Below are 14,982 nucleotides of genomic sequence, written 5' to 3' on the forward strand. Positions count from 1 at the left end.
GTTTTAGAGTAGATTCTGGCAAAGTACCTGCATTTGGAAGTGAGTTCATGCTATTCAGCAGTGGGTTTCACATTTTGATACCACTGGTTCACCCCGCACGGACCTGCCCAATTCATGCGGGTGTGCCTTGCAGGTGCACGTGCCCCTTCCACGTATGTGCCCAGCATTCCGCACATGCGCTTTGCTCGTGCACATCTTCCACGCATGTGCCCAGCCTCAAAAATGTGCCTAATTAGGACAGCATAGATCTGGGGCAGGTGGGCAAGCCCAACCGCGATTTCCGCTACCGGTTCGGGCAAACCACTCTGAACCGGCTGAATATCACCTCTGATTCTATTGTGTACTGGTCTTAACCTGGACTCAGTTCTGGACTCTCACCACATCTGGAATTAAAGGTATCACACAGTGCCCTCCTAAATTAACCAGAATACAATATCCATCAAAACCTGCAGTACAAATTTATATTCATAAAAGCTTGATCCTCAAATAGGAGATTAAATAAATAAAACATCTATGTAAAGCTTCTCTCATTATTGCCAATATATGAGAGTTAAAGGTACATTATTTAAAACACTGAAGCCCCATTTGGTGAGGGGGAGAGGAGGAATCTTTTGGCACAAATTATAAAATCACCTAAATTATTGGGCCCTTGTCTGGAAAAAAAAAAGGTTTACAAAAGTTTAGCTTCACATTCCAAAACATTCTGCTGATACATTTATTCTATCTACCTTCTGTTTTTTCTAACTTGTGCCCCATAAAATGTGTTGCTTGCACAATTTAAAGGATCTCCTCCCCCTTGTTATTTTAATTTATTGGTAAAGAGGGAATTGAACATTGTAATACATTTCAGATGGGGCACACAAAATCTCCATGCCTGCTTACTCACATCTCAATAGACTGAAACGAGTTCAGGGGAAAATGCTATAAAGAGCAAAAATTGTTATTTCACTTTCCAAATTTAAAAAGGGAGGGTGAGAATTACTTGAAAGGCAGATTACAGACCAAATTAAGGACTTTGATTTGGATACGCTAAATATAATCCAAGCATTTCAACCAAGCAATTTCTAACAGCAGCCTTCTCTCTCTTTCTTGTGTGGAAAGTCCAGGGTATTTACTCCTGAATTAGTAGGCATACAAGTAGAACGTGATTTAACCGGAAAGTCCTCTGGCTTGACTGGTTTGTAGTTCACACCATCCTAAATCAGGATGAACGAAACAAGAGTCTACACTACATCTTCCTTACCTTACTATGTTAAACAATAAAGGACTAATTTTAATCAGGCTACAAAACAAATTATATTAGCTTTCATCAAGAATGCATCCATGACAAAATTTAAAACTAGCTACAAAATCATTTAGCAGGGGGGGGAAACAAGCTCTATAATTAGCTGTTTTTTTTCTTTTTAAAAATATGTAAATGTGTTTACCGAGCAACTTTGCATCGGTAAACACATTTACATATTTTAATGGCAGTATTATTTTAAAAGAAAGCATGTCCACAAATTGAATTGTCTCAAAATCATAAACTGAGGATAAGAATTACACATCTTTCAATTCTTAAAAAGAAAATGCACATATCAACATGTACAGATTGCCAAGGCACTGTTTGATACTGCCCCCTTTTGCCAAGCGAAGCCAACAGCTGAGGCTTACATTCAAACTTTTCCTAATTGTGCAAATCCCCAGAAACATATTGAACAAAATGTGCAGTCATGACAAAACTGCAGAAAAGGATAATAAACCACAGTCTGAGAATCTAAGACTCACAGTTAAACCTGGATATGAAAGATTTTTATCCTTTGTCGTTGTAGTTCCAGATGAAATCCCTTCTCCCTGTCCACTCTGCAACCAAAGATCCCACTGTAATTAGAACATTATGCAAGGGTTTCATTATTGTATTTCGCCAATCCTCTCCACTGGAGGGGGGGAGCATTTTTTCCCCAGATAGTTCACTATATGGCATTTGGATATGGCAATTGATGCATGCATGCCTGGAATGAAGTCCCACAGAATATAATGGCATTTATTTCTGAACGAGGTGGTACTTTCAGCTCTAAACTTGTCTCACTTCAATGTCTTGAACAGCATTAGAATTCACTCAGACCACTATTTCTTCCACAGTCTTATTAAATTCATTGTCGCCACTGCTCAAACAAATGTATTTTCTCCAAGTTCAAACAGTTACATCAGACACAAGATATGACCTGCGGCCAATTAGGTAACACTGAATTTTATTCTCAGCATTTGATGGTATGAGCCAATGTGGCTGAGGTCATAAGTCCTCCATCCATACTTACATTTAAAGAGGGCACACACAAACCTATGATGAACAATCCCTTTAGCACCCTTTATATGTCAAAGCACTTTTTACCAGAGTACGAGTCTGTAGCACTCATGTATTGTTAATTGCAAAGACTGAGCAAAAGTAATTTTTACTGAATGCCCTGAAAACTACAGGAACCTTCCTGAAAGACCATCCCAGTACAATCCCAGTCATCTGAACAGATTAACATTCAACTAATCAACCTTGTACCCCGTATAGAACTGTCTGCAGGTATGTTATGAACATAAGGCCAAAGTTGCCCTAAGACCCAAAGAATCCTCATGTCCTAGTAGAATGTTTGCAAACTTGTTTCAACAGCCATAAAATCCAAATTCCAGTGTTTCTCACTCTCAGCAACTTTAAGAAGTCTGGATTTCAACTCCCAAAATTCCCCAGCCAGAAAAATAATACTTCCAGTAAGGAGACTCAGAGGTCTCAGGCACTACAGGGTATTCCAAAAAGCAAAACTGTCTTCCTTCAAAATCAAAAGTAAGATTGAGGGGAAAATATTTTCAGATATTGTCTAAAGTTGTAACTGAAGTACAAACACAAAGATGCACATACACTCCCGTTAAAAGATGCTAGTGCTCCGGAATGATGTTTGCAGTGATTATGACAAAATAAACTTTACACTCACACAACCTTTGCATTGTTTTAAGTAATAGGGATCAAGAGGTATGTAACTTTAGGGAAGAAAAACACAAAAGACTAAAGAAAACATTAAGAAAAAAGCTTTCAAATCAAGCTATAAACTAGTCAATCATTCATCTTGCTTCATAAAATGTATAAACTTGTAATACTCTGGCGATATATACAAGAAGACAAATCACTGTTGGCTAAAAAAATCAAATTGAAAAAAATCAAGTTTATAATCTTGTCAGAAGCTGCAGCTTTTATTCCACGTAAATGCCTTGCTTGAGGCATAGTAGCACTGCCACTAGGGGTTTTTTATGTTTGGGGCTAAGAGCTCCCCTTTAAAAAGCAACATTCCTTAAAGCAACCCTTAACCCAGAATGTCTAAACCAATAGACATCATCTTCCAATCCATTTCCTACTTCTTGTTCAAAATCTTGTGTTAGAATTCCTCAAGACATAGTCAAAGCATCATAGCAGGAATGCAAGATCAACCACTGTCTAAGATACCTGGGATATTCACATACGGGCTCTGCTGTTCTCTCTTCCAACAACACACTGCAAAGCTGAACACACAATTCTCCCTGAACTAGTTTATTCTTCAGAGACCATTAATCATAAAGCACAATCTGAAAGGGGAGTGAAAAAGTTATCATCAGAGGAGTCAGTAAGAAAAACAAATGATTCAAGTGGATGCTGCATCTATTTTAAAACTCTGAGTAATTTGTTTGAACATTAGCAGAATTCACTTCCCACCCCACGCTTCCAGTGTGTAACTGCAATACTTTTTCTTGGTTGCCTTATTGAGCTGACATAAGCAGCACGTTAACTCTTCCAGGAACAGTGTGGATGAACAAAGCCTCATCTAGCTATCAAGAGCCTTCCTTTCCAACATCTCTCTCCCTATTCAACAGCCAAGGTTTTCAGAAGAGATGGTGGAGAAGGGCTCAGCTAGGGTAGCCCCTGGCTCAAACTTCAGAGGGCTTTTCCAAGTTGTCTTTCCTGCCCTCTATTACAAGAAAACAGGGGGATAGTTTGGGAGGGTGGAAAGGAGGGAGGGATTTTTACCTTCCAATCAGAAACAGAAAAAGGAGGTTAATTTGGTACAGAGATTCAGCTTTGCCACTCCTGGTTGGGGTGGCGGGGAAGTAAAATAAAATGAAGGGTTGGGACAGAGACAAAAGCAATGAAATGTTAAGAATTTAAAAAGCAGGATCCGTGTTGCCTCAACTTCCCACTTTCTCTCTCACCACTCCAATCTGGGGGGGGGGGAGGCAATTTATTTTTCTGCAAGTCTGGAAAGCTCTTAACTGTTTGCCCACCACCAGGCATGGTGTGTGACATACCAACACAGAAGTGGAACTTGTTCAGGAATCAAGACCAACAGATTTCTTAGGTGAGGAGTTAGGGAAATAAAAAGGCACTCGGAGCATTGGAGGAGGACATTATGTGTGTGTGGAGTGGAAGAAGAGGGTGGTGCAGGTCTTAAATGTATTAGACTCCATTTGAGGTCTTTTCTTATCCCCCCTCCCTTCTCCAATTCCCCTTCCTCTTATTTCCAACAATGCATGAAACCAGAGAACCATGCAAGCTTCTCTGCTTCCCTCTGCTTTTGATCTTCATCAGGACGTGAGCAGAAAGTTAATGGGGCCAGCCCTACCACAAAGGCAAATTACCAACCGAACACAACACAACACAACCAAAAACAAAACAAACCAAAAAAGCAAAGAAATATTATCTGCTGCTTCAGAGCCGACTTTTCTCCCCCAAAGGCATTCCTCTCTCTGCTCAGCATCCCCTCAAGCTTTCTTACTGTTTGCAGCCCCCCCTCCCCCCCCAAATTCACGGACGGCGAGAGAATCCTGCGATTTAAACGGAATTAGGCAGCGCTAAGCAAGCTGCCGGCGATTCGGGAGTCTGAACGGCTGCAGGATCACCATCGGTAGCTTTTTTTTTTTTCTAAACCCGAAGAGGAATTCGCCGCGGGGCCCCCGTGGCTCAGATGCTTTGCACCCACCCACCTACCCCCGGATCACAACGTATCCCAGGAACCATTCAGCAAAAAGAAGAAAGGGAAAAGGACCACACATCCGTCCCTTCCTCCTCCTTCGACGCCTTTGTTTGTTCCCAACGATCCGACCAAAGAAAAGGCGATGCAACAACCTCCAGCAAAGAAAGAACAAAAAACGGCAGCCACCTTTTTCGCCCAGGCAAAAATGCTTTGCGCCTCCATCCTTTTCCAGCGACAGACTACGCCTCCCTTCCTCCTCCTCCCCCTCCTCTCCCCCCCCCCCGCAAACTCAAGTTCCTAAACTTTACAACTTCCTCCTCCACTTTGGGGGGGGGGGGCAGAGAGAGAAAGAGAGAAGGCGAGGAAAAGAGAGAGCTTCCCCCACACACACACACCTCCTCGCAGGCAAGAGTGGATGGCATGCAACTCACCCTTTGTGAGGTCTCCCGGGCGACGGCGCACAACTGTTCACCCGCACATCTTTGAAACGAAAGCCTCTCAAACCAGAAGAAGAAGAAGAAGAAGCGAAGGAAAAGCAAGAAAGTCCCGGCAAAGCGGCGGCGATCGCGTGCTCCTAGTAGCCACCTTGACGTTTCCTCCGATGCGAAAACCCGGAGCGAGCGGGCAATATCCCACCGCCAACTGCAGTCGCCCGGGAGTCGCCGTCCTCCTCCAGCCCTCCTCCTCCTCCTCTCGCTCGCTCGCTCCCTCCTTTTCCAGCCAGGAGTCGTCCACTCTCTCCTATCAGAATCGCTTCAACCTTCTCCATCAGGAGGGGAGGAGACGGAGAAGGAAGGAGGGAGCAGCCAGCCAGCCAGCCAGCGAAGGGGGCTGCCTGCCCATGGGCTGATGTCAACTCGCCTCTTTTGAGAGTTCACGCGGCACTTAGTCGCCCGCAACTCCCTTGCAGTTAAGGAGAACCTGGGCGACTGCGAAAACGTTGCGATTCCCAATGCTGGCTTAAGAGGCAACCAACAAACTAGCTCCCTGTTTGGAGACCTGCACGCATCTATATATATATAGAGAGATAAATATAAATATAAACTCTTGAGCTTACCTCACCGCTTTATTCTCAACGGAGATTCTCCTGTCGTTTGCGCGATTTGCCTTTTCCCGCTTCTGCGCCTTGGAACGACCACTTCGTCTACATGGGATTAACGTTGCCAGCTTTCTTTTTCTTTTCCATCCAGGAATGATGGTGCGGGCCGATTTATCGAAAGGTGCGTGCCCGAGGGCAGAAAGAGAGGGAGAAGCCGCCGGGGTGTTTAGTTCCCACTCCTCGAGCGTGCGTGTGCAACACGGATGGCGAAGGGCAAAGCTTAAATGCCTTTAACTGCCGGTGCAATACGACGTTTAAACCGTTTTGTGGCCGATTACCTCTACCTGTCCCGGCAGAGAAGGAAAAATTTCCACCTGGCGGGAAGTCCAAAGCGGGCTTTTTCCTGCTGGGGCCCCCTCCCTCTGCAACGTCGTCCTTCCCGAGGGGGGGGGGAGATAGCCCCAAATCTTTTTTTAAGCCCTCAAAGCATGCTTTCTTTCCAGCCAGCGTGGGGACTTACTCGTTTACCTCGTTATGACATTTTTTTTAATGTAATATTTGCCCTTCGCGGTCTTGCTTTACTCTGTCGTTTTAATTTTTTTTAAATAGTTTTACGGAACGTTTTTAATTAGTGATTTTCTCTTCACGCCTCCCGGAGTCACTTCGTGTGAGATGGACGGCCATATAAATCTGACAAATCAATAAATGCCTAAAAACCCATCTTCTCAATTTCCAGGGAGTGCAAACGTGACCTGGGCCGAAGGTGTGAAAAAATGGAGGCTCTGCTGGTGCCCTAAGTCCTAAGAGAACAGGTGCTTGCAGAAAGTTAGACAAACTCCCTTTCCTTGCTTCTTCGGTGGCAAGCGCTGGTGGGCAGTGTGGTAATCCCTTTTGCAAAGAGAAAAAGCCAAAGATTTCAGGCTGCAGGAGAACACTGAACCGTAGAGGGCAGTAAGGGACCAAGAGAGATGTCTGCTCTTAGGTCAGGTTTGGAAATTGAATACAAAGAGGAGAAAGGCTACTTTAAAAGAAACTTTAAGAGGAAATCCTGATGAAGAAAGTGTAAATCAAGCAAAAGGACTTGATGCTGAAAGACATATTGGCAGCAAGACAAGCCTTCAAACGGAATTTTCAAACTGAGTTGTTGCGGGGAAACTTGGAGGAGGAGGAAAGAGTATTAGATGTGTTCACTCCCTTGAGTTAGTAATGATAATAAAAGCAGGATAAATTTTTTTGGGCTCTTGGCATTGCGCCAAGAGGTATTTGGCAAAGCAGCAAATGGACTATCTGGTCGCTACAACTACTACCATTCCATGCAGAATTCCATACTGACAAACATCCTAATCGTATCTACTCGCACGCAAATCCAGTTGTGTTCAGGGAAGCAGCTCTCGACAATCCCTTTTTAACTTGACCAAAATTTTCCTCATTTCAGATTTTCCTAAAAATTCAAGCAATTGTAGTTGCCTTACTAAAAATCAGGAATGAAATTGTAATTCAGAGAGATAATTTCCTGCAGATTTGAAGGTCAAGGGCTAACCAGCATTGTACAAACCACACAGGAAATGGGGGGGGAAAGCACTTTGCTCCATGAAGTAAGCATGTTGTACATTCAAATGTTGATAGGATTTGCAGTGGGTCCTGAGACAGCTAAAGTGAAACCAGACAATTTAGATTGGTCTGGGGATCCACTGAGGCAAATCCAAATGCATTTTAAAGAGGAGATAGGGATCACGGATGCTACCTTTCACCACCACCAGTGGTGAGATTCAGCCAGTTCATATTGGTTTGGACGAACTGGTTGTTAAATTACCCATACCCTGCTATCAAAGTGGATCCTGGTTGCTGTGCTGTGCTCCAATGGAGAAATGGGCAATGGAGCGGCCAGCACAATGGAAGGAGAAGGCCGCTTTCCCTCCTCCTTCCCTCGTGCCTGCGGCTCGGTTGCCCATTTCTCCAGTGCAGCCCCAAGGATCCACTTTGATGGGGGGGATAATTTAACAACCAGTTCGCCCCAGGTCAGGTTGGCCGTCATGGGAGGCTCGTCCCGCATGTGCAGTGGAACTGGAGGACAAGGATGGGCCACGCCTCCCACGACAGCCAACCTGACCCTGGGTGAACCGGTTGTTAAATTATTTGAATCCCACCACTGACCACCACCCTGTCTTGCCCTACGTCTCTGCATCAAGTACTCTGATTCCTCTACCACTTTCCAATTGCCTCATGGCCCCCTTGCTGCTCTGCTGCCATTCATGGCCTGTTTGTCCATTCGAAACACCCTTTCCAGAAAATGCTACCCCAAGTCTTTATACAGACCAAACACAGATGCTCTGGATGCAATCCTGCCTGATCCCTGCGCAAAACATTTGGCACTCCTTCAATTGCTGGGCAAGTAGTTTGTATTGAAAGAGTATCCATACTTTAAAAAGAAAAAAGAAAAACCTAAAAGTCAACAATAGAAGTTTAGGTAGACCTCGATTAACAACTGGAATCAGGAACTGCAACTCTGTCACTGAGCAATACAATGGTAAAGTGCAATGACATGTGATCACACCAATTTAGACTTAGACTTAGAATAAATTTATTACCACTTTGAATGTACACTAATTGGCATACATTAAAATAAAATTATGTTGCATACAGTTTTCAAAGGGTCTCCACCTCTAATATAAACGTAAACATTACAAGATTATAAATAAATACAAAATTATGCACCTACTCACAAACATATTATATGGTACAGAGAAACAACACAATCTAGTACGGATGTATAGATGTACACGGTGAGAAAAACAAATCTTGCCAGTTTCCCAGACGGATGGCATAGGGAACAAAGCTGTTGCAGAATCTGATAGTCCTGCTAGAAATACTTTGAAACCTCCTCCCAGAGGGGAGTAACAGAAACAGACTGTGAAGTGGGTGTGTGGGGTCTCTAACAATGCTTTGAGCTCTAAGCACATAGCGCTTATAAGCAGTATCCTGAATGACAGGGAGCGAGCTTCCTATAAGCTTCTCGGCTGTCCTTACCACTCTCTGAATGGACTTTCTATCTGAGGCAACTTACACCAACTTACAATAGTTAAGCCAGTGGTTCTCAACCTGTGGCTCTCAACCTGGGGGTCGAATGACCCTTTCACAGGGGTCACCTAAGACCATAGGAAAACACATATTTTTGATGGTTTTAGGAACTGAGACACCAATTTTATGGTTGGGGGGGTCACCACAATATGAGGAACTGTATTAAAGGGTCGCGGCATTGGGAAGGTTGAGGACCACTGAGTTAAGCAATTCCCACACAGTTAATAAGCATGATATCATACAATTGCCATTTGCAATCTCCTCTCAGCTCCTTCATTGACTTTGCTTGTTGGAAGCCAGCAGAGAAAGCTGCAAATGGCAATCACATAACCAGGCAATGCTGCAACAACTTTAAAGACTAGCAGAAGTCTCATTCAGAACTATAATATAGGTAGTTCTCGACTTATGACTGCGACTAGCCCAAAATTTCTGTGAGACATTTGTTAAGTGAGTTTTGCTCCATTTTACGATCTTTCTGGCCACAGTTGTTAAGTGAATCATTGTGGTTGTTAAGTTAGTAACATGGTTGTTCAGTGAATCCAGTTTCCCCATTGACCTTGCTTTGTCAGAAGGTCGCAAAAGGGGATCACACGACTCCGGGACACTGCAACCATCATAAATATGGGTCGGTTGCCGAGCATCTGAATTTTGATCACATGACCCTGGGGATGCCCCAGCGGTCGTAAGTGTGAAAAATGGTCATAAATCGCTTTTTTCATCGCCGTTGTAACTTTGAACAATCAAAGTTGTAAGTCGAGGATTACCTCTAACTTTGAACAGTCATGGAATGAATGGCATTAACTGAGGACTGATACAAGGTTTATAAATGGGAGACCAGGAATTCTGCCCTCCCTCTAAAAGAACAAAACTCCCATACACAAAAAAGGGGCCAATATCTTAAGCATGCAAACCCATTCACAGAGTATACACTATGACAAGGTGTCCCAGATGCCAAGCCAGAAATCGTGCTTGATAAACTGCCGTATTTTTCGGACTATAAGACACACCAGTGTATAAGACGCACCAAGATTTCGAAGGGGTAACAAAAAAAAGTTTTTGTCCTCCCTGGTCCCCAGAAGCACTCTGCAGGCTTCAGCAGGGCTGGGGGGGGGGAGGCAAAAAACACCCTAGTTTTTGCAAAAAACGGGGTGGAAAATGGGCCGTTTTTCGCAAAAGGAGAAGCAGTTTTGCCTTCTCCCATCCCTGCTGAAGCCTGCAGAGTGCTCCTGGGGGCTGGGGAAGGCAAAAATGCCTCCATTTTTGTGAAAAATGCCCCGTTTTTCACAAAAATGGGATGCGGGGGTGGGGCTTTGGGAGACCAAAAATGGCTGTATTCGGTGTTTAAGAAATGCCCCAACAATTCCATGCTCTTTTAGGGGGGGAAATGGTGTGTCTTATACTCCAAAAAATATGGTAAATTGAGTGATTCGCTTATCACACTATGTCAAAAGCCTCACAAATCATATTTTGGCATGCTCTGTTTTGTTAAGCCAATCTCTGATTTTTTTAGATCAAAAGGAAGTTTCTTAATTAATTTTTCTTTACCTAACGCGAAGGAGACTGCAAAATGAAAAGCCAGATTCTAAGATTTCGAAGTAGAAGAAACAATAGCGTTTCTTTTCTTTTTAAAAATTCTTTTGGGATATAAAATATTCAGGTGATATGGAAGGTAGTTAAAAGAAAATATTAGACGGCATTTCATAGTTCATTTCTTGCCAAATTTTCCAGGGATAATAAAAGGCTTCAGAAGAAGCAAAAAGCTTTCCCCAGGTTTCCCCCCCCCCCCCGTGTGTTCACTTATCTCAATCCAACTAGAAACGCTGAAGGTGTAACCCAAGAGACATGTAAGTACTGTTTCTCTTCTTCATTTATATGGCAATAATGGCTTATGGGGCTTCTTGGCCATGTGGGGGCAGCAAGCAAAACATAAGTTTGCATTTGTTCTCAATAAAAATAAAATGCTTACTTATTTTACACATATTGTGGTTCATCCAACACATTGAACCAAAAAAAAAAAAAAAGACCTGGGGATAACTTCTATGGCAGCGATGGAGAACCTTTTTTGGCTCGCGTGCCACAAGTGGGGGGAGCGCAGGGGGGTCATGTGCGGGCGTGCTGCACCCATAATGCAATGCGTGAACCCCCCAGTGCGCATGCGCGCAAAATGTGCGACACCGCCCCTCATTTTTACATGCTTTTTTTGCCCTCCCCAGGCTCCAGAGGCTTTATAGGAGCCTGGGGAGGGTGAAAAGAGCCTCCCCACCCCCCCGGAGGTTTCAGGGATTGTCCGGAGGCTTCCCTGAAGCCTTTGGAATGCTTAAAACCACCCTCCGACTACCGGTTTGCTCGGAGGGTCGTTTTAAGCGTTCCAAAGGCTTCAGGGAAGCCTCCGGATGATCCCTGAAACCTCCGGGGGGCGGGGGAGGCTCTTTTCACCCTCCCCAGGCTCCTATAAAGCCTCTGGAGCCTGGGGAAGGCGAAAAATAGCTTTTAAAAACGGTGAACTCAGCTGGCCAGCGCGCGCATGCGCGCTGGCCAGTTGGCAGGGCAGCGCCTCGCGTGCCCTGACAAATGGCTCCGCGTGCAACTTGTGGCACGCGTGCCATAGGTTCACCATCCCTGTTCTATGGCATATGCAAACCATGGTTAGTTTTAACCATTTTGTGTGTCAAAGCTTGATACACAATAAAGTCAAAGTCATTGGTTTGTAGCTCAATATGTTAAACCCTATGAAAAATATATACTGGCCTCCAGTATACATACTGGGATGAAGCCTAAAACGAGATAGGAAATTGTGAGTTCAAATCCTGCCTTAGCCATGAAAACTGCTGGGTGACTTTGGGCCAGTCAGTCTCTCTCAGCCCAACTCACCTCATTGTGTTGTGGGGGAAACAGGGAGATGTGGTGGGCATGTTCACTGCCTTGTATTATTGGTAAAATGAATAGAGGCAGGATATGAAAAAATAAAACACACTACCCACAGAGTTGTCGTCCCATCGACAGTAGCAGCATAGATTTTATATAGTCTTGTTTTGTTTCACCACATAGTAAGTGCCTGGACTACAGGTAGTCCTCCGTTTACAACAGTTCAACTTCAAAGTTGCAATGGCACTGAAAAAAAGTGACTTAGGACCATTTTTCACATTTATGACTGTTGCATCCCCATGGTCACCTGATTTACCAAACATTCGGATGCTTGAAAGTTGATTCATATTTATGATCGTTTCAGTGTCCTGCAATCATGTAATCCCGTCCTCCTGACAAGCAAAGTCAATGGGGAAACCAGATTCACTTAACAACTGTGTTACTAATTTAAGAACTGCGGTGATTCACTTAACAAATGTGGCGAGAAAACTCATAAAATGGAGCAAACGCAACACATTTCTCATTTAACCACATAAATTTCGGGCTCAATTGCAGTCATAAGTTGAGGACAACCTATAGTTTCTGCAGTTTTCTTAACAAAATTTCAGGGGTGGTTTACCCTTGCTTGCTTCATAGGGCTAAGAGTGAGTCACTGGCCCAAGGTCACCCAGCTGGCTTTGGGCCTAAAAAGGGCAGGCCTAGAACTCACACTTTCTCCAGCCTCTCTAGCCCACAACACCAAACTGGCTATCTCATCATAGAGTAGAAATCTGTAAAGGACTACTTTCTTTGTCTCCAGGGTTCAGGTCTCAGAACATATGGACAGACATCTTGTCCTGAAGCACCTGGCAGCACAGCTGTGCATGGTTAATACTTACTAATGGCTTTTCTCATCTTTCTCTTCATACTGGCATGAGGTCTGCAGCCATGCTGCTTACTCCTTACTAATGGAAAAATGACACTGCCTGGCATGCCACTGCTTTAAAAGACACCCACACTGGAGATCCCTGATATTTCACTCACTTCCAATTCAGAAGTTTTTAAGTGGGGAAACCAAGAGCTATTCCAAGTACTTTCCTTCATTACCTGCTGCAAATGAAGCGTGTCAAATAAAACTTAGAATATCACAAATTAAAAAGTGTGAATGGGGCCTCGTCATGTTTTTGAACTCAGGTGTCGGAGAATACTTCTGAAAATATCTTGGCTAGCCAAGGAAATGAACAAATCAACTCAAAAGTCTTCCTTGTAGCAGGCTCAGATTATCATATTCTGCAAACATCATTCAAAGACCTAGATCGGGAGTGTCCAACTCACATCGTCACGGCAGTGTCATTTGACGTATCGGGACTTTAATTCCCCTTCACTAAACTGGGCGTGGGCATGGCAAGCACGGGAGGCATCCGACCTGTGGGCCAGGAGTTTGACACCCCTGATGTAGACCATGACCATTCAAGGAATCTATAATGCTAGGAAGAGGTAGAAGGAAACAGAAGATGATGACCAGATATAAGGTGACTGGATTCAATTATAGTCAGGAGTGGTGCACTGTTGGAAGTTCTAAAGGACCAGGATGGGGAGAGATCATCTGGAGAAGAATTTATCTCTCGTCACTAAATCGACATTGATTTGATGGCACATAATCAGTCAGTGGTGCTTTAGGAACTTATACGAGCTACCTCAGGCTGTTAAATTACAAAGTGTGCTACTTACGTGTTGAAAAGTATATATTGTAACTTAAATAATGAATGTGCCCTGAAATGGCATACAAGCCAATCGGAACAAAGCTCATTTGCAGGAATGAGAACCGTTTTCTCACTACACATTTCCTAGGCACTTGTATGAATGCAATAGCCTATTCATACAAGCAGTATGACTCCACAGTTACAAATTGTCCCCTGAAACAGATTTTTGACCATAAATGTTTGATTTTTTTAAAATTTTTATTAATTTCTCCTTTTTTATTTCATGACTTTTCCATTATGCATTCCAAAATTTGCTCTAGGTCTTGGGTTATATCATTGTTTCCAAGTACCAAAAGTATATTCGTTTGTCCTGGCCAATAATCCTATTTATGCAAAGAACACATTTATAAATAAATGTGAGATTCAGCTTTTCATCCACTAGATGGAGTTAGTGTGTCCCTTTTCTATTTTCTGGAGCAGGAAAAGTAATTTGGATATTTTATGTTAGTTGTTTATTTTTGTTTTACACTGTTATTACACCATTACAAAAGAGCAGCAATTGGTGTGTGTGTGTGTGCGTGTGTGTGTGTGTGTGCATGCGTGCGTGTGTGTGTGTAAAAAAGATTTCAGGTACAGTTAATATCATCAGAACCTAAACACGTAGATTTGAGATTTTCATCCCCCTTTAAGTAATAGCACTTTCAATTCAAATTTTAGGAACCATAGACTTTAGTAGGCATTAAAGGATGAATACAATTATACAGTATTGTATTGTATTGTATTGTAGTGTAGTGTAGTGTATTGTAGTGTAGTGTATTGTTTTATTTTAGATTAGATTAGATTAGATTAGATTTAATAATAATTATATGTCTTGGCTAAGGCATTGAGCTTATCGATCAGCAAGTTTGACAATTCAGCGGTTTGAATCCCTAGCACCGCGTAACGGAGTGTGCTCTTGTTACTTGTCCCAGCTTCTGCCAACCTAGCAGTTCAAAAGCATGTAAAAATGCAAGTAGAAAAATAGGGACCACCTTTGGTGGGAAGGTAACAGCGTTCTTTGCACCTTCGGCATTTAGTCATGCTGGCCACATGACCGCAGAGATGTCTCTTTAGACAGTGCTGGCTCTTCAGCTTTGTAACTGAGATGAGCTCCTAGAATCGGAAATGATTAGCACATATGTGTGAGGGGAATATTTACCTTTAATTATTATATTATATTATATTATATTATATTATATTATATTATATTATATTATATTATATTATATTATTATATTATAATATAATATAATATAATATAATATAATAATATTATATTATATTATATTATATAATATAATATAATATAATA

At 42.8% G+C, this 14,982-nt stretch overlaps 1 protein-coding gene across 6 annotated transcripts in view; it reads right to left on the bottom strand.

Moving 5' to 3' along the window:
• The window catches only part of SEMA5B (semaphorin 5B), a 532,760-nt gene extending 526,602 nt beyond the window's left edge, over positions 1–6,158 (bottom strand). For 3 of the 6 annotated variants that reach the window (XM_081938787.1, XM_081938792.1, XM_081938784.1), the window contains exon 1: positions 5,399–5,870. The gene's annotated coding sequence lies outside the window, so the exon portion shown is untranslated. Of the gene's footprint in view, positions 1–5,153; positions 5,199–5,398; positions 5,871–6,024 lie in introns of those variants that run through there. The other 3 variants (XM_081938785.1, XM_081938788.1, XM_081938786.1) reach the window with 3 other exon arrangements.
• Between the last annotated feature and the right edge of the window lie 8,824 nt (positions 6,159–14,982).

Source organism: Natrix helvetica (genome assembly GCF_964273705.1).
Source record: "Natrix helvetica genome assembly, chromosome: 1".
NCBI classification, from domain to species: Eukaryota; Metazoa; Chordata; class Lepidosauria; order Squamata; family Natricidae; genus Natrix; species Natrix helvetica.